The 26,116-nt window shown below is 41.4% G+C and overlaps 1 pseudogene across 1 annotated transcript in view; it reads right to left on the bottom strand.

The window, feature by feature from the left end:
* The window catches only part of LOC311607278 (E3 ubiquitin-protein ligase pellino homolog 2-like), a 34,327-nt pseudogene that overhangs the window by 6,951 nt on the left and 1,260 nt on the right, over positions 1-26,116 (bottom strand). Inside the window, exons 2-3 of the transcript in view lie at positions 25,088-25,155; positions 8,969-9,192 (exon numbers count right to left, since the gene is read on the bottom strand). The product of the transcript in view is annotated as an E3 ubiquitin-protein ligase pellino homolog 2-like (transcript). The remainder of the gene's footprint in view (positions 1-8,968; positions 9,193-25,087; positions 25,156-26,116) is intronic.

Here is a 26,116-nt window from a genome sequence, read left to right as displayed (position 1 = left end):
CATCAGAGCAGCCCCAGGCTTGGAGGCCTTGTGACCGCTGTGAGGTGGCTATGCCCAAGTACACAGCCACTTCTTTCTCAGGGAGCTGCCCCACACAAGCAGATGCTGGGAAACGCAGGAGCAGGTGGCAGACTCAGGAACAGACCTCCTCCTCTTCCCAACCCTCAGGTGGCCACTGCACCAGGGGAGGAGTGGGCAAGACAGAGAGAATCAGGTCCAAGATGTTGCAGGACCACTGCATCACCAGGGCTGAACTGGCTTTCCTCAGTACTTCCTGTCATATTTTCCTTTAGGTCACAATAGACAGTTTTCTCTCCACAACGATGTTCAGATTCAAGAGGTATTTGTATTAAGATAGGTTAGCTACTAAAGCTTTCAGGGTTAGTTTATCAAGTACCCCTTGAAGGCAGGGCTTTCTGTTTTCTGTTATCACATAAAACAGGGGATACAGCAAACGCTCACCTTTCAGTGAACAACTAACAATTTCCTTTGTACACTAAAGATCTGAATTTGGCCACTTATTTTTCCCTTTGAAATAAACCTCCCAATTTCACCATAAATGTATGTATGCATGTGTGTGTGTATATATATATATTGTTAACATATACTTTTTAATTAATACAACAAATACAACAACAACAGCTGAGTAATCTACAGAGTGTTTTCTTTTTATTGAGGCAGGGTCTCTCTGCAGTACGACTGGCCTTGAACTTATAACCCTCCTGCTTCTCTCTCCTGAGTGCTGCATACACGTGGCCAGGTTTTTAACACTGCCTTGGGCTGTTCTTAAAACTAAAACATCGGGGAGTTCCAAGATGACAGCGAGCAGCGTGCACCTTGCTTAGACGCCAGAGAAACCAAGGCAGAAAATTGGACTTATTTCATAAGCAGGAACACCAAGTTCCCCACCCAACTACAGGGGGAGAAACCATAGTGCACCAGGAACAAACTAGGGACAACCTTGTGCAACCCCAAACACGGGGGAAAAGCGCAGACCCCCCGAGGAGCAGAGCATCCGCAGCGACAGCAGCAGCAGCAGCAGCCCACAGCTAAAGCAGAGCGACAGGATAGCAGTGGTGGCTGTGGCGCCAACAACACTAGCAGGGCTTGCTGAGGTAGGCCTCGAGGGACAAAACACTCGCAGTGGTGATTGGCGGGGCGGGGATTGGTGAGCTCAGCAGCGGGAAGTGGCAAGCAACAGAGGCTGCAAGGGACTTTGTGCAGTGACCGTGGGTGACAGAGAATGGACCAGTGCCTTGTTTCAGTGGAGAGTGGCAACCAGCAGGGAGAAAGGGGAGGTCAGACTGCTGAATGGATCAGTGCTCCAAAGTGGAGTAGCCTGTTTATAGAGCAAAAGATTAACAAAACAAAAGTCACACAGCATCTGACATCTAATCACAGATTCATTGTGTGGTGAATCCCTTAGAGGAGACAAACAGCCAGAGGAGCCCTATAAAACCACAGAATCTAGGTGGTAGAGCTCAAACAAATAAAGACACAGAAGGCAGAGTCTGAGAACCCAGTATAGAAAACAGCTCCTTATCAAAGGTACTCACCCCCAAGACCACCAGCTTGGAAAGCCCAAGCCTCCTAAGCAGATGCCTAAAGGAAAGAATAAGAGGTCTAATAACAGAAATCAAGACATTTTGGCTCCACCAGAAAGCCCAGAAACCAACAGATATCCTACTATGGCAGAGTCATAGGAAGATGACCTCAAAACCATGCTTGTACAGCTTTTTTGAGAACTATAAAGAGGAAATGAATAGAGCCTTCCAGGAATTCCAGGATAGCACAAACAAGTGAATAGAAGCCATCTGGGAGAAACAAGATACCACAAGCATACAGGTGAAGGATTTAAATAAAACAATTCAAGACATGAAAACAGAGTCAGACAATATTAAAATATCACAAATCGAGAAAAAAAGTGAAATGGAACAATTAAAAAAGGAAGCAGGAATCCAACAGACAAGTATAACTAACAGAATCCAACACATGGAAGAGAGAATCTCAGGTGCTGAAGATACAATAGAAGTAATGGATACTTCTCTCAAAGAAAACCTTAAAACAGAAAAATTAGGGACACAAAGCATCCAAGAAATTAAAGACACCATGAGAAGGCATAACCTCAGAATTATAGGAGTTGATGAAAAGGAAGATGCAAAGTTCCAAGGTTCAGGGAATGTTTTAAAGAAAATTTTACATGAAAACTTCCCCAATCTACAGAAGGAGATACCCTTGAACATACAAGAGGCCTACAGAACACCAAATACACTAGACCAGAAAAGAAATTCATCCCGGCACATAATAATCAAAACACTAAACCTGCAGTATAAAGAAAAGATACTAAAGGCTGCAAGAGAGAAAGGCAAAATAACATATAATGGTAGATCCATCAGAATTACACCTGACTTTTCAACAGAGACTATGAAGCCAGAAGAGCCTGGTCTGAGATTATGCAGACTCTAAGAGACCACAGATGCAAACCTAGGCTACTATATCCAGCAAAGCTTTCAATCAACATAGATGGGGAAGTCAAGATATTCCATGACAAAACCAAATTTAAACAGTATCTAAACACCAACCCTGCTCTACAGAAAATAGTAGAAGGAAAACATCATCACAACGATAGCAGCCACACCCAAGAAAATGCATCATACTGATAAGTGCACACCAGCAAAACCAAAACAGACATGCCACACATAATCACCACTAACTCCACAATAAAAGAATCCAATAACCATTGGTGAATAATACTATCTGTCAATATCAGTGGTCTCAACTCCCCAGTAAAAAGGCACAGGCTAAAAAAATGGATGCAAAAACAAGACCCTTCAATATGTTGCATTCAAGAAACACATCTCATCAACAAAGACAGACATTACCTGAGAATAAAAGGCTGGAAAAATTTTTGTCAAGCAAATGGTCTCAGGAAGCAAAGCAGGAGTAGCCATTTTAATATCCGACAAATAGACTTTCACATAAAAGTGATCAAGAAAGATTGAGAAGGACACTTTGTCCTAATCACAGGAAAAATCCACCAAGAGGACATCACCATCCTAAGTATCTATGCCCCAAATATTAGGGCACCTGCATTTGTAAAAGGAATACTTTTAAAGTTTAAATCACTCATTGATCCCAACACAAAATAGTGGGAGACCTCAACACACCACTATCACCAATGGACAGATCCTCAAGGAAGAAATTAAGCAGAGAAATAATCATGCTAACAGAGGTCATGAATCAAATGGACCTAACTGACATTCACAGAGCTTTCTACCCAAATAGAAAAGAACATACTTTCTTCTCTGCACCACATGGAACCTTTTCCAAAATAGACCATATAATTGATCACAAAACAAGCCTCAATAGGTACAAAAAATTCAAATAATCCCTTGCATCCTTTCAGACCACCATGCCCTAAAGCTGAGCATCAACAACAATAGAAATAACAAAAAGCCTATGAACACATGGAAATTGAACAATCTTCTACTCAGTGACAACTGGGTTAGGGATGAAATACAGAAAGAAATCAAGACTTCCTAGAGTTTAATGAAAATGAAAGCACAACATATCCAAACCTTTGGGACACAATGAAAGCAGTGCTAAGAGGAAAATTCATAGCACTAGGTGCCTTCACAAAGAAACTGGAGACATCGCATATAAGCAACTTAATGGAACACTTGAAAACTCTAGAAAAAAAGAAGCAGACACACCCAAGAGGAGTAGATGGCTGGAAATATCAAACTCAGGGCTGAAATCAATAAGTTAGAAATGAAGAAAACAATTCAGAGAATCAATGAAACGAAGAGCTGGTTCTTTGAGAAAATCAACAAAATGGACAAACCCTTAGCCAAACTCACTAAAAAGGAAAGGGAGAGTACACAAATTAACAAAATTAGAAATGAGAAGGGAGAAATAACAACAGATATTGAGGAAATCCAAAGAATCCTTAGGTCTTACTTCAAAAGCCTATACGCCACAAAATATGAAAATCTAAAGGATATGGACAATTTCCTTGATAAATTCCCCTTTCCAAAGTTGAATCAAGATCAGGCAAACAAATTAAACAGTCACATATCCACTAAGGAAGTAGAAGAAGTCATCAAAAGTCTCCCAACCAAAAGCCCTGGGCCAGATGGATTCTACCAAACCTTCAAAGAAGAACTAATTGCAATACTCCTCAAACTATTCCACAAAATAGAAACAGAAGAAATTCTTCCAAACTCATTCTATGAAGCTACAATCACCTTAGTACCTAAACCACACAAAGACCCAACAAAGAAAGAGAATTTTAGACCAATCTCCCTTATGAACATAGATGCAAAAATACTCAATAAAATTCTTGCAAACCGATACAAGATCACATTAAAAAGCTCATCCTTCAGGACCAAGTAGTTTTCATACCAGGCATGCAGGGGTGGTTCAATATAAGGAAATCCATTAATGTAATTAATCATATAAACAAATTGAAGGAAAAGAATCACATGATCGTCTCTTTAGACGTGGAAAAAGCATTCAACAAAATCCAACACCTTTTCATGCTAAAAGTCTTAGAGAGATCAGGTATACAAGGCACATATCTAAACATAGTAAAGGCTATATACAGAAAACCTATTGCCAACATCAAGCTAAATGGCAAGAAACTTAAGTCAATCCCACTGAATTCAGGGACACGACAAGGCTGCCCACTCTCTCCATTGCTCTTTAATGTAGTACTCGAAATCCTAGCTAGAGCAATAAGACAGCTAAAGGAAATCAAGGGGATACACGTAGGAAAGGAAGAAGTTAAAGTTTCCCTTTTTGCAGATGCTATGATAATATATATCAGCGATCTCCAGAAGTCAACCAAAGAACTCCTACAGCTGATAAACAGCTTCAGCAAAGTGGCAGGATACAAAATTAACATGAAAAAGTCAATAGCCCTCCTGTATACAGAGGACAAAAAGGCAGAGAAAGAAATTAGGGAAACCACTCCCTTCACAATAGCCTCAAACAACATAAAATATCTGGGAGTAAATCTAACCAAGCAAGACCTATATGAAAAAAACTTCAAGTCTCTACAGAAAGAAATTGAAGAGGATATTAGAAAATGGACAGATCTCCCATGCTCATGGATTGGGAGAATAAACATAGTAAAACTGGCCATACTACCAAAAGCAATCTACAGATTTAATGCAATCCCTATCAAAATACCAATGCAATATTTTACAGAACTAGAAAGATCCCTCAACTTCATATGGAAAAACAAAAAACCCAGGATAGCTAAATCAATCCTATACAATAAAGATCTACTGGCGAAATCTCCATCCCTGATCTCAAGCTGTATTATAGAGCAACAGTAATAAAAACAGCATGGTACTGGTACAGAAATAGGCCAATCGACCAACGGAATCAAATTGCGGACCCAGATATACACCCACACACATATGGCCATTTGATTTTTGACAAAGAAGCCAAAACGATACAATGGGGGAAAAGGGCGTTTTCAACAAATGGTGCTGGTCCAATTACATGTAAAAAATGCAAATAGATGCATATTTATCACCCTGTACAAAACTAAAGTCCAAGTGCATCAAAGACCTCAACATAAAACCAGACACACTAAATCTGTTAGAAGAGAAAGTGGATAAAACCCTAGAACTCATTGGCACAGGAGACAAATTTCTGAATAGAACACCAACAGCTCAGGCTCTAAGATCAACAATTAATAAATGGGACCTTATGAGGCTGAGAAGTTTCTGCAAGGCAAACGACACTGTTAGCAGAACAAAGCAAAAGCCCACAGATTGGGAAAAAAATTTTACCAACCCTACATCTGACAAAGGGCTGATATCTAAAGTATATAAAGAACTCAAGAAATTAAACACTACCAAACCAAACAACCCAATTAAAAAATGGGGTTCAGATCTAAGCAGAGAATTCTCAAAAGAGGAATGTCGAATGAGAAACACTTAAAGAAATGTTCAACATCCCTACTCATCAGGGAAATACAAATCAAAATGATCTTGAGATTCCATCTTACATTTATCCAATTAGGTGTATCAATAACACAAGTGACGACACATGCTGGAGAAGATGTGGCAAAAGGGGAAATCTTCTCCACTGCTGGTGGGAGTGCAAACTTGTTCAACCACTCTGGAAAGGAATGTGGTGCTTTCTCAGAAAATTGGGAATAGCTCTACCCCAAGACCCAGCTATACCACTCCTGGGCATATATCCGAAAGATGCCCCACCATGCAACAAAAACATTTGTGCAACTATGTTCATAGCAGCCTTATTCATAATAGCCAGGACCTGGAAACAACCGAGATGCCCCTCAATTGAAGAATGGATAAAAAAAACTGTGGTACATCTACACAATGGAATACTATTCAGCTATTAAGAACAAGGAAATCTTGAGTTTTGCTGGCAAATGGATGGAGTTAAAAATGATCATCCTAAGCGAGATAACCCAGACCCAAAAAGACATGCATGGTATATACTCACTCATATGTGGATTTTAAACCAACACCGACATCCTAGGAGAGACTCCACCCAGCAGGACATAGGGACATTTACAGAGACTTAAAGCTGGACAATGGACAGAGTCTTGAGTGTGTAGAGTGGCCCAGTCAGGCCACACAGGAAGAGGTCATATATAGTACAGGGGATATTAGATAAACTAAGATCAGATGGTAGGGGAGGAGAGCTCCCCTATCTAAGGACTAGGGGAAGGAGGGAAAGGGGTTGAGAGAGGGGATGGGATCGGGGGTAGATGAGGGAGGGGGTGGGATCAGGAGGGGAAGAGAGAGGGGTCCACAATTGAGATGTAAAGAACTCAAACTACAGAACAAGCAGGTAATTTATATTCCTAATCACACTACATGGGAATAGGTCTGAGACTGGCAGAGGTATAAATGTATAGGCATAGAGAGGCCTCATGTGGACCACAGAAACTCTGTGAATTACTATTAGAGGCCTTTACTAGTAAGGAAAGAAGGAAGATTTGTAAATGCTTTATGTCGACCCATACACTTTAATTGTTCCGGGCATCCCGCAAACCTCATACAATTATAATGTTAGAACTGGATAATACTTGTAAGAGATTGTGTTTTCAGAACAAAATAACCAGCTGGATCAGACTTGAGAGGAATCAGTCCCCCCCAGCACAATGGCACTGATATCCTGCATCCTCCTAGATCCAGCCCTGGATGATTCTGTTCCTTTTACTCATCAGAGTTGGACAGCTTCCTGAACAATATTGTAGAAAACTTCTGATCCAATTAGGACTACCATTGCAATATCCTACTAAGCCTGGAATGTCTCAACATTTAAAAACTGAATCACAAATGCAATCACTATATTGCTTAAGCATTCTCTCCAATTTTGGGGGGCCCACTCCAAAGTATTATGTGCCCCAATTGAACCTGAAGAAACCTTAAGAGAACGATGCTCCATTCCCTCAAAGGGGGTGGGGGGCACAGTTGTATAGGTTGCGGTATGTTTGCCTGTTCTAATTGGGAGGTGGTCATAAGTCAATATTGGTCTTATACAGAGAAAAAATTAGGGGAAACACAGGAATGTCTCTCTTTGTCTTTATCTTGCATACATAGGCAAGGAGATGGGAGCTGAAAGGAAAGAGAGATTTAGGGACATAAAGGGAGGATAGAACAAAAGCTAGATGATTGAACCTATTCCTTAACTCAAGGCCTTAATTGTTACTTATAGTGAAGGGTATGTTTAAGTCCTTGTGATAGAGTTCAATATATTGATACAAAACATGGGGATGTCAAATAATTGGCAGATTTTAACACAAGAATATATATCCTAAGTCTAACAGATAGATATGACTATATCGATATATGAGGTAAAATAGTTGAATAAGGTCTTCAAAAGCCTCAGAGACACACAGAATATAGCATTTAAAGTTGTTCTCATAATCCTAAACTTCTTTGACAACAAGACAAGTTAACTCCTGACAACAACCAGCCGACCTCAAAGATGATGATGAGCATCAAAGAGCCTTCTTATGGACATGGCTTCAAAGTTGGCAAAATAACAACTGGGCAAATTGTCCTCGTTCCACCACTAACAGAATCTGCCTAAAAATGGGCAATTTAGATGCAGGCAGAGTAGACGGCTGCACTCTGCCAAGTCAGGGTAAGCAAGTCCTCTATAGTTCCTGCCCTGGGAACAAGTCTGGCTGAAATATAGGCCAGAAAGCTAAAGATGAGGCTCCAACATTATACAGTGTATTGGGGGACTGGTCAGGAGGTAAACTGTCTTAAGTAAATTTGTACATTTTGGAAACTGCTAACCCACACTGCTGGTTCACTCAGGAATTTAAGTTTTATTCCTTCTCAAGTCTCTGAGGGGCATTGAAGACAAGATCATATAGTTCTTTTTCTGTTTTTGTTTTTGGTTTTGGTTTTTCGAGACAGGGTTTCTCTGTGTAGCCTTGGCCATCCTGGACTCACTTTGTAGACCAGGCTGGCCTCGAACTCACAGCGATCCGCCTGCCTCTGCCTCCTGAGGGCTGGGATTAAAGGCGTGTGCCACCACGCCCGGCTTGATAATAGAGTTCTTTAACCAAGTTTAGCTGGTTGGGGGACAAGATCATTTTAGATCAAGATAAAGAAGTTAGGCTATTAGAGTTGAGATAAAATAGATATTGAATCTCATTCGGAGATCTAGACTCAACAAGACAGGAAAAACACTTACTTCAAAGGAGACAGATGCAGATGGCCAAGTCACTATGAATGTAACATATATAGTACTCAGTATTCTCATGATTGTCACATGGTTCTCCCTGCTGTATGTAGTTTGTTTTACACATGTGTGATAAAATAAAAGTATATATATATATAAAGAAAAAACCCTAAAACATAAAAAAAACCTTCTAACTACAGACTTCACACTAAGCATGTTCTCTGCAATTAACTCCATCACAGCAGTGGTGGAGTTCTGAAACCAGAATATATTGTAGAACCTCCTCCAAGAAATATATTTCTGGAAGAGTCAAATCCAGCTGAGAATACTAATGCTGTGTATGGCTTGTTCCTGTCACACATGATCCTGCAGGCAAACCTAGAGGTGGTGCTCTGTGTGATCTGGGCATCATAGATCTGACTGCCAAAAATGGTGTTGATGACCATGAAGTTGATAGGGCTCTCTGTTGATCTGCCCACTTGAAGAAACCAAACACTCTCATGACTCATATGAAAACCATCAGGCTCTGTGTTGTACTCACAGGAACAGGGACTTGGGACACTGTCAGCTTCCTTATCTTTGTTTAACTGACTTCATGCTCTTCCTTGTTATCTAAGAGAGAAGTTACAGGGAATAAGGATCAGATCCTTTCTAAAATCTAGTTCATTTTATCAATGGACCAAGACCTAATGGGACTGATATGACCCCTCCCCCACTACACATGTGTGTGCATATGCGCATGCATGCATGCATGCATGCGTGCATGTGTGTATGCACACACAGACCCACAAGCATGTATAAGCCAGAAGACAGTCTTAGATATCACCTTCAGGGATGCCATTCACCTGCTATGAGAAGTCTTTCTTTGTCTGTAGTTGACCAGTTAGTCTGGGCAAGCTGTTCAGCCAAGCTGTAGTGAGCCCCATTTCCACCTCTCCAGTGCTGAAGTTACAAGCACACATCACCACCCTTCGTTTGGGTTCTGGGGCTTAAACTTAGGTCCTCAGGTTTGTGAGCTCCTCTCAGCCTGAGGTGGGTGTGTACAAATGCACAACACTACAGGTATAATGCTGTACAGTAGATTCCTAGATCTTAGTCATTTTGTTTAAGTGCAACTTTAGCAAGAAAGCTCAATTTTCTATTCTGGGAGAATGAATGATATTAGATTTTCTCTCTTGGATCAAGTTGGAAATACTACTTTTACAGCAAACTCCTCTTTGTTTTCTATTTTCAGAGGAAGCAAACTTTTAAAGAAACAAAGGGACTCTGCTTGCTAAACTCCCTAAGTCAGTCAGTCCATGAACAAACAAAGTGCTTACCCTGGAGGACAGAGGGAAAACACTGGCTGCCATTGCTCAGTGAGCATGAGAACATGGGATGTGGGGCTTACCCAAGTCAGCCCAAAGCTCGGAGTGTAAGTGGAGGGAATATTTAAAAGACTGCTCTTAGCACTTCATGTCTAGATTAAAATGAAACCTCTCTGGAGAGGGCTAAAGTTGCCACCAATGTTATTGTTGCTTCCTTTCCTTGGTAAGATTTCAAAGCTGCCAGGAGATCATATTTCACTACATATTAGAGTCCTAACAGAGCCTTTCCTGTTCAGTAGATTCCACTGAAACAGGTCTTGCCTTCCCCTGTTAACTAGAAGCACGTTTGCTTATGTGTAGGGACATCCTCAGGGTGTGATATTAAACACGTATGTACTGATGCTCCCTATCTGTCTGCCTGAAGGCAGCAACAGACATGGCCTCCAGTCGAAACCATTTACATGAAGGCGAAGAATGCCTCACTGAGTACACCCAAATGTCCTCGCCTGAAAACAGAGGATTCAGGAGCTGCCCGTGGGATGAACATATAGGCCCTGACATGTATGCACATAAGGACATGAAAATCAACTTCCATGGTGTTTTTATTTTGATCATGAATTCTATCTGAAAAGATAAATGATGTAAAATATATGATTTTTTTAAATCCAAAGGAATAAAGTAAAAAGAAGAGCTGCTCCATCCTTTAGCTCCACATGCTTCCCAGCAGGTCATGAATTTCCTTTGTAAACTTCTCCTCTATGTCCCCATGCACACAGTACCCATACCAAGCCAACAAGCATTACTTCTTTCTTGTTTATTTAATGGCCTTTAATTCCTTGCTCCAGTGAAATGTGCCTGGGATAAACGAAGTTACTAGTTTCACTGGAACCCATCAACCCGAGCAGATGTATATTGCTTAGCTATGTGCATTTCAGGCTTAATAAACATGTAACTTGCTTAAAAATGCAACATAAAAATCTAAAGGAGAGATAGCATAAAGCCATATCACATAAGCCATATTTATAAAGCTGGGCAGACTCCCCTCTGCTGGATTAGTTTTCAAGATGTGTAGCGCCCACGCTGCATATACCCCGATGTATCGAGCGAGGGACAATGAGTTGAAGAATCACTTCAGACAGCAGGTCAATCATTCTAAGAGAATGCTGTTTAATAAGGAGGGCCAAGGACTTTTATACAGTACAGAGGCAGGTAGAAAAATACAAGACTATGTAGATGAGAAGTCCCCAGGACAAGAGGAACCATGTAACCAATGTAACCAGGGTGCAAAACAGGAACTTGTGGTCAGCTCAGCAAGGCACAATGTTCACAACAGGAAGTTGCCAGGACAGAATAACAATTACATACCAGCCAGGGCATAGCCCCAGGGGGCCCAAGCCTAACAGTTAACAACAGGTACTACCTTCATATAAATTAAATGAGCTCCTGTCTTAGGTTGCCAGGACATTAGTCATCTGCCTTACCCATCCTTGGTACAGCTTCTCAAAACACAGTCGCCCTGTCTTAGGTTGGCAGGGGCCTTCATCATTGGATACTCATTTATCAAGGCTAAACCAAATTTTGGGCAGTGGGATTATCCAATGCCAGGGATACAAGGGCCTGTTCGGTCTAGAACTGTTGAATGGCCTGTTGTTTTTTCATGTAGAAGCATTGGTCACCTTAGCTGGGGTAATGCAAGCATGATAATACATAGGATAACAAGGAAGGATATGAACATCCCACAAATTATCAATTTGTTCTTGCAACAAGGCTGTCTGCTGATTAAGATTCTGAACAGTCAATTGAATCATGAAGTCCAATGAATTTTGAGTAGATAGGGCACTGGCCACCTCCTCAAAAAGTTTGTCCAAAGTCTAAATTCTGAGGGATGACAATTCTAGTAGCTGTTGCAGCAGTGGCAGCTAAAGCGATGGCTCCGATAATGGCGGCAGTGATGTCAAAGTCTCTCTTTTCTTGAAAGAGGATCAAACTGATCTCTTCTGTATGCTTCACTGGAAATGGAACTACTCCAGGCACTCGTACTCATGATGTTCCTGCCTCTGCTTCCTTCAGCAAATCCTACCGGTGTGCACCACCACAACTGGCGTCACGATCGGGGGACTTTTCACTGGTGTCCATGCTGCCTCCTGAAGGCTGATGGGCAGATGGATGAGAGACAGGATGCACACAGCACCCAGGAACCCAAATGGGTACCTCATTGTCCTGTGGGAAAACACAAGCAGAGCCTCAGGCCCATACCAAAAGAGGATCCAGACCCTTTCATACACCAGTGGACAGATCCTTCCACTTCACCATTCTTTTATGTCTTGTAGAAGGTCTCCAATGTTTATCTGCAGCAGGAGCATCAATAGTTTAAAAATTTAAAATATATAATATATAGGCTAATTGTGGATGCGGGGTAGTTTTTCCGCTGTATTCACCCTTCTTTATCTTATATAAATAAGCTTTAAGTATACGGTGTGCCCATTCTATAATCACTTGGCCCTGCGGATTATGGGGAATGCCAGTCTTATGTAAAATATCGTAGGAAGAGAGAAAGGATGCAAGCCCTGCACTAGTATAGGCTGGTCCATTATCAGTTTTTAATTGTTTGGGAGTCCCCATGTATGAGAAGGCCAGCAATAAATGCCTTGACAGCCTTAATTTTTTCTCCTGAATGGGCAGATGAGAAAAGGAGTCCAGAATATGTATCAATGGAAACATGTGCAAACTGCAATTTACCAAAACTAGGAACATGAGTAACATCCATTTGCCAAATGTGATTAGGCATGAGTCCCTTAGGATTGACTTTAGAATGTAAAATAGGAAGGAATTCAGCACATGATGATCAATCCTTTACTATTTGGATGGCTTGATTTCTAGATACTGCAGTATGGTGTCACAAGGATTGAGCATTAAGATGAAACTTGGCATAAAGTTGGGGAGCTTGATCCATACCGGTCGTTTGAAAACAAAGCATGGGCGTTTGAGTTAACTGGTCTGCCTTGTGATTTCCTTCAGCTAAGGGACCAGGTAAGGAAGAGTGAGCTTACAAATGCCCAATGAAGATGGGTGAGATTCGACACCAAATAAGCCCTTGTAATTCCAACAGCAAGGATTGTACATTAGAGAGAGGTGAAATATATGGACAAGTCTTTAGAGGGCTAAAATTTGAGTTACATACTTACTATCAGAAAAAATATTAAGTGGCTGGTCAGGAAAGAGTTGTAAAGCTAATATAACTGTCTATAATTTAGCTAATTGTGCAGACCAAGTGGGTACAGTTACGGACTTGCTTACAGACTCTTATACTATGACGGCAATACTTTTAGAGGTTTCATCAGTATACACCACTCTGGCCTTAGGAATAGGTTGTTGTTTAATTATTTTAGGAAAAGTCACAGGATGTTACTTTAAAAAGTCACTCAACTTATTAGGAGGATAGTGATTATCAAATTGACTAGAAACAGAGGACAAAAATATGGTCCAGTCATCATTATTGTTTTGTAACTCTAATAATTGTGCTTCAGAAAGTAGTGTAATAATATGATCTGGGTTTTTACTGAAGGTTTGCATACTAATTTTACAAGCTTTGAAAAGAAGCAACACCATAGCCTGTGGATATGACAGAACCATTTTTGCAGGCAACACTTTTGACTGAACCCATAAGATGGACCCAGTTTGCCAAAACAGCCCAGTGGAGGCATGGGTTGTACAAAAGATTAGTCACTGTAATGTTTGTTTCTAATCTACGTAATTAACATGTGCTTTGGTCAATGCCTCTTGCACTATCTGCTTACAGGCACGTCCCTCAGGTGTTAATATTTGGGCAGAGGAGGGATCTGGATTACCCTGCAGGATATCAAAAAGAGGCTTCAACTGACCAGAGGAGATTCCTAGGCTAGGTCAGATCCAATTGATGTCTCCTACGAGCTTTTGAAAATCATTTAAGGTTCTCAAAGAATCTAAATGCAAGGCAATCTTTTGTGGCTTGATGCCATTTTAAAGAAGTTGATGGCCTAAATATTGATAGGGGTGGTGTTGTTGAATTTTCTCTGGGGCTATCTGTAATTTGGCTTGTTTTAATACTCCTTATAAGGCTGCTAAGGCATCCGAGGCTTCAGATTCCAGTTGGGCCGCTATCAAGATATCATCTATGTAATGAATGAGATATATTTTGGGATACAGCTTTCTAACTGGTTTGATGGCAGCAGAAACATACATTTGACACATGTTGGGAGTATTGGCCATACCCTGAGGTAAGACTACCCATTGGTACCTCTTATAAGGCTCCTTAAAGTTTCCATATGGGACACTAAAAGCAAACCTATGAGAATCCTTAGGATGCAAAGGGCTGGTAAAAAAGCAATCCTTGAGGTCAGTCACTATCATATGCCAGTCCTTTGGAATGGCAACTGGAAGAGGCAATCCGGGTTGAGTACTCCCATTACTATCATGGAGAGATCGACTGCATGGAGGTCTTGCAACAGCCTCCACTTACCAGACTTCTTTTTAATAACAAAAATAGGAGTATTCCAAGGTGACATAGAAGGTATTATATGGCCAGCAGCTAGTTGTTCTTGAACTACAGCATTAGCATCCTCCAGCTTTTCTTTAGAAAGGGGCCATTGTTCTACCCAAACAGGGTCATCTTTTCTCCATGTTATAGGAGGCTGCGTTACAATGGCTCCTGTGGAAAATTTCCTAACCCTGTTCTATCATAGGGACAACGAGTCTCCTGAGCTAAATCAGTTATGGGTTGAGCATTACCCTGAAGATGCTTTCCCAGGCTTTGGCCAGGGCGGTATCCCTGTTGCTGTAACATCTTTTGTACAGAGGGTGTAATTAAAACAGCTCCCATTCCCTCCAGAATATCTCTTCCCCATAAATTAACTGGAACATGATGTAAAACATAGGGCTGAAAAACTTCTATATGCCCTTCAGGATCTCTCCAAGTTAAGAGCTGTATGCTCCGAAGGGGACCAGGATCCATCCCAATACCCTGCAGATGAGTATCACTTTGTTGCAATGACTAAACCTTAAGTCAAAAATTATGTGAAATTACAGAGGTATCAGTCCAGTATCCAAAAGTCCTTTAAACTCTTTGCCATTGGTTGTGAGTGTCATGGTGGGGCAACTATTCATGGCAGCTACCCAAAAGGCTTCAGATTCTGTGGAACCAAACCATTGTCCTTCTCTTGTGTCTTTTAAGAAGGGGTGGAAGTTTTAAACTGAGGCAACAGGACAAGTTGAGCCACTTGGGAACCCTGAGGTATAACAAGGATACCCTTAGTGGTTTCCATCATTATTTTTATTTCTCCCATCGTATCTGGATTAAGGACTCCTGGTATGACCTTGAGGCCTCTCATTAGAACATTACTGCAACCCAGCAGTAAGTCAATTGTTCCTGTGGGTAGGGGGCCTTTGACCCTTGTACCTATGGCTTGGAGACCCATCGGTGGAGTCAGTATGGCTCTGGAGGAGGTACAGAGGTCCAGTCCTGCACATGCTGCTGTACCTCTGATGAGGTCTCTGATAGAAAGGGGTTTCTTTGTGGGATAAAATGTGCATGTCTCTGTGCGGGTGTCTGCAAGGCTCCATACACCCACTGTGTTGGGGCCTGGAGCAGACCCTGAGACCCGTTTCCCTGTAAAGGTCTACCTTGCTTATCCATTTTAGAGTGGCACTCATTTGCCCAGTGATGTCCATGATTTACATCGAGGGCACAACCCAGGTTTGCCTGGCCCTGTGGGAGGCACTCTAGTGCCTTAACAGCCTTGGGTACATTCCTGCTTGAAATGCTCTTCTTGTTGTCATTGGAAACAGGTCTTAGGCCTAGCTCCACTGGAATATGCTTTCCCTTCTACAGTGGAAGCAAGGACTTGTCCCATGATATGTGTGGAGTTAATGTCCCAGGCAAATTTTTAAATAATCACCAACACTCTTGCTTTTATGTGGTCACAAGGCATCTTGACAGTATTTGTTAGCATTTTCAAGGGCCAATTGCTTGATAATAGGCATGGTTCCTTCTACATCCCCAAATATCTGACCAGCTAACTGCATAAGGCGATCTACAAATTCCTGAAATGGTTCAGAGGGCCCTTGAATTACCTTGGACAATTGTTCTCCTGCCCCATTGTTAGGTAAATATTTCCATGCCCGGTGGGCACAAGTAGCAATTTGAGCATACACAGCTGGGTCATAATGAATTTGAGCTTTCAAAGTGGCGTATTGCCCCATGCCTGCAAGCATATCTACATTCCTTTGAGGAAAGCGGGCTGCAGCATTCTGAGTGGCAGTTTGTATGCATTGCTCCTGATAATTGCTGCACCAAAGCAGGTAGTTGCCACTGGCAGAGTCGGCCCAACACATTTGTTGCCAATCACTGGGTGTCAGGTATTGAGTATTAAGAGATTCAAAAATTGCTACAGTAAAAGGGGCATGAGGGCTATAAGCCATAACTGCATCTTTCAATTGTTTTATGTCCTTAAATTGAGGAGCCTCATGCTGTCTTTGAGCCTGTCCTGGATTATTGGGGTTAGGCACTTTTATCACAGGAAAAATAACTCCTTTTGGAGGTGCAGAGGCCTCAGGCAAAGAGAATTGACTCTGAAAATCAGGATTATAGGGTGGGGGTCAATCCTTGTCTCTTTTACTATCTGTCCCACCCTCTATAGTCACTTTGTGTAAAGGCTGTTTCAAAGTCTTGATATCTGCTCTTAATAAACTTTCCTCACCCTCGGACTCCAAGGAGAAAGTGTCCATTGTATCTAAGCCTGTGACTTCAGAAATTCCTGTTCTTATACCTCATTTAAAGTTTCATTCAAGGCCCCTAACTGTTCTTTTATTTTTTCATTGGTACTATGTAGGGCATCTTGAACGAGGCGCCATAAAGAAAAGGTAGATATAGGGACCTTTTCTGAGCCCTCCCTCTGTAACATCTGTTGTAAATCACTTTTTACCTGTCCAAGTCTTGTAAGTTTAATCTCCCCGATACCAGAAACCAGGGGCTGCTCTGTTCTATATTTTTAATAAATTCATTAGCTGTCTTATGTTTAATCCTGTTGCCCTGTTCCTTTAATAACTTAGTTAATTGGCCCACCATGATGGCAGCGGATGTAGTGGCATCCATTTTCCAATACACCCGTATCTTACCTTCCTTGGGTGCTGGCCAACTTCCTGGGGCAACCTGTCTGTATCCTCCCTTCTTTCTTGATCTTGGTGAAACCACCATTTGTAGCACCCGCACTGCAAATGCCCCGAGATATCGAGCGAGGGACAACGGGTTGAAGAATCACTCCAGACAGTGGATCATCCATTCTAAGAGAATGCTGTTTAATGAGGAGGGGCCAAGGACTTTTATAGAGTATAGAGGCAGGTGGAAAAATACAAGACAATGTAGATGGGAAGTCCCCAGGACAAGAGGAACCATGTAACCAACGTAACCAGGGTGCAAAACAGGAACTTGTGGTCAGCTCAGCAAGGCACAATGTTCACAACAGAAAGCTGCCAGGACAGAATAACAATTGCATACTGGCCAGGGCATGGCCCCAGGGGACCCAATCCTAACAGTTCCCAACAAAGATGGATGTGTTAACTTAGCTCTACTGACTAACAGCACTATGAAGTCTTTTTTGTGGTTATTAAGCTTGAGATTACTTATTAATAAATGTAAAAGTAAGTTGTATATGTGCACTGTTCAAAATAAAAATTTACAAAAGCATAGGATAAAAGCACCATCTCCTTTGCTTTTAAGGTGATAGTATTTTACATTTGTTATTTGAGACTTCATACATGTACACAATGTGTTTGGATCACACCTGCTCCCTGTCCCCTACTCCGAAGCCCTCTGGGTTCCTCCCCATATCCCCCTCCCAACTTCTTATTTCTTTTCCTTAACCCTGAGCCTATTGATTCCCATATGTGCACTGGCATAGGGCATATTCCACCTACCAGGGTCAGCAACCTCAAAGAAAACCGACTCTCCCCTCCCCAGCATCCGTCATCTCACCAGCTGTCAACAGCCTCTCTCCCACCCATGCACAAATGACTGACCAGTCTGAGCTTGTGCAGATCTTGTGGAGGTAATTTCTACATTTCCTTTCTTTTCCTTTTTAAAAGCTTTTATTTTTTTTTTAAAGAAAGGTCACAAATACTGCAAATATTTAATGAATATAGAAACATAAAAAGGAGAATATATGGTTTCTTCAAACTCAGCATCATATCTCACCCTAAACTTTCATTCCAAAAGATGCTTAGGAGTGAGTGCAGTAACTGTGAGAAACCCTGTATGTTCCTGGTCACAACACAAAACCTGAAGCCTGGGTCCTAATGTCCATCAGTCTTAGAGAGAGGTGGGACTTCACACACTGTGGGTTTTAATTTCCATCAATCTTATAGAGAAGCGGGACTTCACACACTGTGGGTCCTAATGTCCAACAGTCTTAGAGAGAGACGGGACTCCACAAACTGTGGGTCCTAATGTTTATCAGTATTAGAGAAGAGAGATGGGACTTCCACACACTGTGGGTCCTAATGTCCGTTGGTATTAGAGAAGAGAGGCGGGATTTCACATACTTTCTAAAAGTGAGCACTCTTTTAAAATGTCACACACTGCTCTTAGAAGGCTAGGCAGGTGGTCTGCCACTGAGGTCCACTTCCAGCCCCACCCCTTCATGCCCACAAGCATTACTTCCCTCTAGAAGTGCCACACTGTGACTTTAAGTCACTGACTTCATGTCTCATGATTCAACTGAAATTGACTTTAAGATCTGAAATTTTATTTCAATTAAAACACCCTGCTAGGATCAATCACTGTGAGCCATGTGCTTATCTGCCTAGCCATACATGATTTATCACCTCACTCCCCTTCACATCTAACCTCTGGAGCGCTAGTAAGATTCTCTCCTTTAAGACACAAGCCTCCTACCGTTTTCACCAGCAAAGAAATTTCAGACACCTTCTGACTGAAACCCCAGTTGGTGTGGGAAACCTGCAGTCCATCTTTTCTTCTCTTGGATCAGTTCCACTTTCTCTTACAGGCAGTCATGTAGACAAGATGAGATACCTCTAAATTTTGTTAGACAATTGAGTGGCACACAGGCCAAGATGCTTCTGAATTTATCTGCTATTCACAGGACACTGGCATTCAGAATAGCCACAGTGAGAACTTGAAAATTTATGTATAATGAGAGCACACTTGTGGAATGCCTGTGCAGCCCAGAAGACTGAGCTGAAGTGGTACAAAAAGTTTCTCTCGTTTCTTCCTTCTCTCCTACATTTATTTTCTGACTCTTTTGTTTCTATGGCATGGAAGTTCCTATCCAGGAGCCCTCTCTCAGCTTTGCTTTTGGTCATCTCCCTTGAATCTTCACTCACTTCTTGATTTTGGATCTTGTACCCATCCAAACACACACTGGAGCACCTTGAACTGTGGTTAAAGGCACAGGTTTGTTCTGGTTTCTGTTAAAGATTCAAGCCTGTCTCTGGTAACCTTTGGAAAATATACAAAAGTGAGTCTTTGAAAAGAACCCTTGGCTTAGATCATGTCAGCCATGTTGAGCTGCTATACAAGTTTCAAGGGCTGCTCTTGGAACCTTATACTGCCACCAAGCATCCTGATCCTAGCACAGCCCCTTGTGACTAGATGCTTACCTTAGGGAAGCTCTCCTGGCTGTCTGCAGCTACCAGCTCACCCACCAGTAGTACACCTTAGAAAACCACATCTATTTCCTTACTCATCTGATCAACTTCCCTTCTCAGCTCAGGCCAGCTGGCTTCCTACCCCTCCCTTCTTTGGGGGCCAGTACACTTCTAATACAAGTCTGAACACATCTGCCCTTTCAGCCCCCCCCCCCTTTCTCATAACCCCATCCAATCTCCTTCAGCTCTGATTCTTCTGGTAGGTACAAGTTCAGCCCACTCTATGGCTAAGTGAACATCTCTGGTATGATATGCTCTGAACAAAACTTTGACCCTCCAGCCCTTTTCTGGATGCTAACGGCTGCCATACAATTTGCTGAATCTAAATATCCCAGGGACCGCTGTACAGCCTTGCCACTGTAGCTCCCAAGCACAAATTAAGTCCTTCCATTTTTTCCTCTTTACTCCTGTTATTGTTACTCTGTACAGGGACTCTCTTTTGCTCATCTGGCTCAAATGAACATTTCTGATAGTCTCAGAAAGGCCCAACCACACATTTATTTTTGTTACTACTTTATAACTGTTAATTTTTCTACTGAGCGGTCTCTCAGCTCCTGAGATCATTGGAAATATGTGTTTTCCAAAAGTTGAGACCCAAAGGTTGAGAACCACTGATTTAGTTCTTTCTTCACAAGTAACAGCATCTCGCTCTTGTTGTTTTTCTGCCCCGACTTCCTTCCTGCTAACCTTTGACCCTGTCTTGGAGCTCAAGAAAATTGCTATTTGACCTGGAATGTCTACTGATAGGTGGGTGTTCTATCTACCTCCTTGGTCTTGTATTAGTATATGCAATGTTGGGGATAGAAGAGGACTGTGCCTGTCAGGTAAGCTGAGTCACAGCCCTAGCTCTTTGCCCCTGTAACTGGCTGAGTATCTGATACACCAGACACTCTCTTTCATGTATATGTATATATACATGTGTATATATACATGTATACATACATACATGATATAGATGATGAAGGATTCTAATGGTAAGCCAACCCTTGTAAGTGAGCTCATGAGGACACACACACACACACACACACACACACACACACATACACACATGAGGGGGGGCGTAAGACACTTTTCAAAAATGAGAGGGGGTGGGGAGGTGGGAGAAGGAAAAGGGAAAGAAAGAGGGAGAGGGAGGACACTTTCCAAAAATAATAGTTTTAAATTCAGATATTACTAATGTTTTTTTAATATTAAATTGATGCTGAGTGCGGCAATCTAAAACTATTGTAAATGGACTAAGTTAACGCAGCGTCCTGGCTGAATCACATGTCCTTGGTCCTTTGTCTCATCTGAGTGACACTGTAAGGCATCTGTTCTGACTCCCTCAGATTTTATGTTTTACTTTCTCTATTTTCTTTCCTCATTTACTCCAACCCTAGGAAGCAATTTCTAAGATCTTTCTAGCTTGTATTAGTTCAAACTCCACCATCCTTAAATCCCTTCCTTAACCCAGACCTAGCCCTGACTGTTCGCTCCGATACCCCACCATTGCACATGCAACACTGACATCAAGCTACTGACACCAAGCCAATGGGGATGGCTGGAAAACACAGCCTTCTATGCTGAGGCCCACTGTCATCTCTGACCTGGGTTTCAGTTGCTTTCCCCTTCAAAAACCTGCAGTTTTCAGATTCACAATCTAGCGGCTATAAAAAATAAGTATTCTTCCGTAAAGAGTGTGTATGAGTGCTTGTTTGTGTGTTTGTGTACACTGAGGCCAGAAGTCAATGTCGGTGTTTTTTTCCGTCACATTCAGCACTATTTATCTTTAGATTTTCCCTTTTATTTACTTACTTTATTGTTGTGTGGTTGTGTATATGTGGGGCAGTGGTGTGGTGAGGGGCATGCATGTGGGCGATCATGTAGAGGTCAGAAGGTAACTTGCCTGAATTGGTCCTCCTCAACCTTGTAGTTCCTGGGAATTAGACTTGGGTCATTAGGCTGGATGACTAATGCCTTTATCAATTGGGCTTCTTTGCTGATTCTTTTTATATTATTTTGGGAATCCCTTGTGATTTACTACTGTGACAAAATGAAGCACTCAGAAGTCAGCTGGGGGAAAATCCAACTACATCTGTAATTCATTCTGAGAAGGGAAAGGCACACACACACAAAAAGACTGCATTCAACATCAAAGGATGTTGCATGGCTGCAGAGAATTACTCAGGATTCTCCTTAAGAGAACACACTGTCTCACACTCAGCAGCATCTGCCTGTCTACTTCCTGTGGGAAAACAAGCTGTTGATTTAAGGGTGGGACAGTATCAGTGACAACTGTCAGTCACAATTCTCTTCCCTATTGTTGAGGATGCTTCCAGCCCACTCGTAGTAAAAAGGCTTTGCAGCGAGAAGAGTACACATCTTCCAAGCTTTAAGAATCATTATAAAGTCCCATAACAGTATTGACAGGAAGTGCATGCTCATCATTGCCATAACAAAGAAGAGAGCTCTTAGGTGGCACTTGGAGAGTGGAGCTGCTGTTAATACTGTGTGCAAATAGCAGAAACCTTGCTTCTGAGTTTGAGATGTCATTTAAATAACTAAGTGTGTATTTATGGTTATGTCTGTTATTCATCTACAGTGCCCAGCTGTCTAGAACTGTTTAGCTTCACACGGTCCCCAAATCTGCACATCACCTGTCTACTCCTTCCTTCCCAAAGCTAGCTGCCTAGTCAATGTTTTATTTACCCTTTTAGAGACTTTCAGTGCACCGAGGAATTGTTAAAGTCATTCAATAATACCAATTTAACAATACAACACTTAATGTTAATACACCACTTAGTATTATTGTGTGTATTTAACACCATGATTTAATTATTTGACACTTCCTAGTAAGTAACCTTAACTGACCCCAATACTAACAGCAGGACTCACAAATGCCATTGCTATTTGCTCCTTCAGTCTGTTTTGATGAGTTCTTTCTGAGTCTGTATTCAGAGCTTTTCCTTGCTCAGCTCCATAGCCTTGCAGGATACCAGTGCACTATGCACCCCTGCACTGCTGCACTGTGCTCTGTGCACTGTGCACTGCTGCACTGCCACACTGTGCACTGTTGCACTGTACACTGCTGCATTGTGCATTGCTGCACTGCCATGGGCCCATACTCAAGTATTTCTTAAGCAATGCTTTGAGCAAGAACTTTGTACAATGTCACCGTTGTACATGTGTAAGGACATCCCTGGGATAAATCTGTGGGAGGAGGACAACTTTTCCTTAGAAAGATCAGAGCTCATTCAAAGCATGTGAACATCTCTGATTTCTCATAGCCATTTCCAAATTTCTATGCTGGGAAGTTGCATTAATTTATAATGTGTAGGAGATTTATCTGTCTTTCTCACATTTTTGACAAAAGTCTTTGGGTGTCTCTAATTTAGTAAGACAAAAGTAGTATTAAAATCATTTTCCTTTGAAGTACAGCATATTTTCTTATTTTAAAGAGCCATTTATTGCTCTTTTAAAATGAATATCTACTAAATTCTTTGGTGTATGTATGTATTTTTCTCAGTTATTTCTAGGAGTATCTTATATTTTGGGACATGCATTGTAAGTATTTCTCCCACTTGTCACTAGCCTTTCCCTTTATTATATTTTGGCTAAAAAGGAACTTACCTAAAATATAAAACTCATTCATAATATTCATAAAAACTTATTTTATGTTCTTTGGGGATGTTTCAGGATTAGGAAGTTTTAACTTGAGCACTTTATACATTAATTATTTAATTTAAAAATCTGACCATTTAGTCATTTAGAATTTCATAGTGTTAGTTTCTGAGGCAGTTTTCTTCCTCAGGCAGCTACTTACACCAATTTTTATCTTAATTTTTAATCTGATAGCTATAGAGACAAATATTTCTCCAAAATTTTGAGGATAGTTTAGATAAAGGTAACTCTGATGTAGGTTGCCTCCTCTTAGCTGGAGCTATTGAAGCTCACATGTGCTATGGAGCTTTCTGGTCTACCCACTCTACCTATGCTGAAGCGTACATTTACATTTTTTCACTAGAAAATATAACTCTGAACCAAGGATTTTTGTGGTTAAGTCATGTTTCATAGTCCTTAATTATGTATGCATAAACTGGTGGCAGAGTCATTTGGCCAGTAGGTCTGCTGGTTTATGTCATTGTTGTTGCTATAGTGTTGTTCTGTGGAGACACGACTGTCTCACAGCGCTGTCCAGAGGCCACTTCCACACCAGGTGCTCAGTGCTGCTCTTCCAATTGGTAACTGTAAAGTGTACTGTGAAGTGAGCTCACCTGTATTTAATGATCTTAAGGTACAGTTACTGGCAGAGTTATGACTCTCTTTCTGACAGCTGTCCCTAGTCTGCTCTTGGTTGTTGTAAAGTCTGGGAAAATGGTCCGTGCAGGATGGAGTCAATCTTTGGCATCCGGATTTGCTGTCTTAAGCCCCCACTTTACCTTTCACATTTCCAGCAGACATAAAGAAGCTACACTGTGAAAATCAAAACCTGCTGCTTTACTTGCTGACCAACCTCCCCAATCTAACGCATGAAATCACGGCTCACTCTGTCCACACTTCTCTCTTATACAGAAGTGCAGGCCTCACTTCTGCCTTTTATCTTTATGAGTCCACATTAAAACTTTCTGCTGTTTCTTAAGTCCTGAGTCTTGGGTGCATTTTCTAATACTTTTCTTTTCAATTTCATTGATTCATGTTTTTTGCTTTCTTTCCTTCTGCTTTTGTTTGGTTTACTTCTAGGCTCTGTAACACGCCATTAACTCTTCCTACACTCATCTTATACTTTCTTAAGGTCATAGAAGTTTTTTGAGACAAAAGCAGTTAGTAGGATATCAATCTTTGTCTTCTTAAAATATAATTATAAAAGTGCTCACGCTTTGCATTTTCTAGAACATGGTAAGGCACTGACCACATAGCATGAGTATTTCTATACACTGCTGCAATTACCTGCGGAAGCCTCAATATATTTTTGTTTTCTTTGACTTACACTATTTACAAAATGTTTCTATTAGATTTGTTTTAAAAAGTGGTTGCCTTTACTTTTTTGTGTCTACTGTTAATATCTATTTTTATCGCATCAAGAGTGATTAAAAAAAAAAGAGGCCATGAATTTGAAGGAGAGTAAGAATGGGTATGTGCAAGAGTTTGGAGGTGGAAAAGGGAAAAGAGAAATGCTGTTATTAGAACACAATCTCAAAAACAATCAAACAATCAAAAATATCTGAGGATATGGTTGTATTCTATTACCATTTTAGAATAGGTAATTTTTATAATTATCTCTATCTCTTTCCTCCTGGGGATGACAGAATGGTAGATGTTCTGGTCAAATGTCAAAGCATACAAGGAAGGGGAAATGGGACAGAAGTGTTAGAAAGAAGTGTTAACTGAAACATGTCCGTGTCTGTATCATGCACTCCACCACCACAGTCTGGTTCCTTGACAACGTGTAGGATATGCTGTGCTGCCCTTTGCAGATGATTGCCTAATCATGAGAAGAAAAAAAATAAAAAGGAAAAACTCATTTAACTCTCATCATAGCAACTGGCCACACTTCTGTTACAGTTCTGGGTCACCTCTCTGCCAGGAAAACCCAGCATCTTCTCAGTGGTCATATCCTGTCTCCATTCTCTGCTGTAACATCCAGAGGAGCTAAAAAGGCTAACTTTGGGAAGCTTTATCACATACTCTATGAGGTGTAAAAAAATCAGTTATTTTATTTGCAACACTGGATTTCATTGTCAGAAAAATATATACATCCTTCCTACTACCAAACTTAAGTGACAGAACTTTAAGACTAACTATAGTGATTTTTAAAACAAATTTAAAGCTTTCTTCATACAAGAGGTAAATTAATAAGAATTTGTCACATTGCTTCAGCTGCATTACAGTGATTGTAAGCACAGTAAAAGCTCACTGAAAACACAATTAGCACTATTGATATCCCCTTGCAACTCCTGTGGTGCTGCTGAATGAATGTGTTCCATACCTTGAGATTGTGAACCACAAATCAAATTTACTGATTTATTTGTAACTGTGAATCTGGGGCCAACCCATCAGATTGTACATGTTGGGGTTGTGCTCCAATTGTCAGCTGGCCTGACTTCCCATCTTGAAGCTGAGATTCTGGGGCTGATGGAACAGAACCTGACTTCACACCTTGAAGCCGAGGCTCTGGGGCTGATGGCACAGAACCCGACTTCACACCTTGAAGCTGAGACACTGGGGCTGATGGCACAGAACCCGACCTCACACCTTGAAGCCGAGACTCTGGGGCTGATGGAACAGAACCTGACTTCACACCTTGAAGCTGAGACACTGGGGCTGATGGCACAGAACCCGACTTCACACCTTGAAGCTGAGACTCTGAGGCTGATGGCACAGAACCAGACTTCACACCTTGAAGCCAAGACTCTGGGGCTGATGGCACAGAACCCAACTTCACA

The sequence above is a fragment of the Acomys minous genome, assembly GCF_964271855.1.
Source record: "Acomys minous genome assembly, chromosome: 10".
In the NCBI taxonomy this organism is placed as follows: domain Eukaryota; kingdom Metazoa; phylum Chordata; class Mammalia; order Rodentia; family Muridae; genus Acomys; species Acomys minous.
Note: the sequence above shows the minus strand (reverse complement) of the source record. Positions and strands in the feature narration are given on the sequence as shown.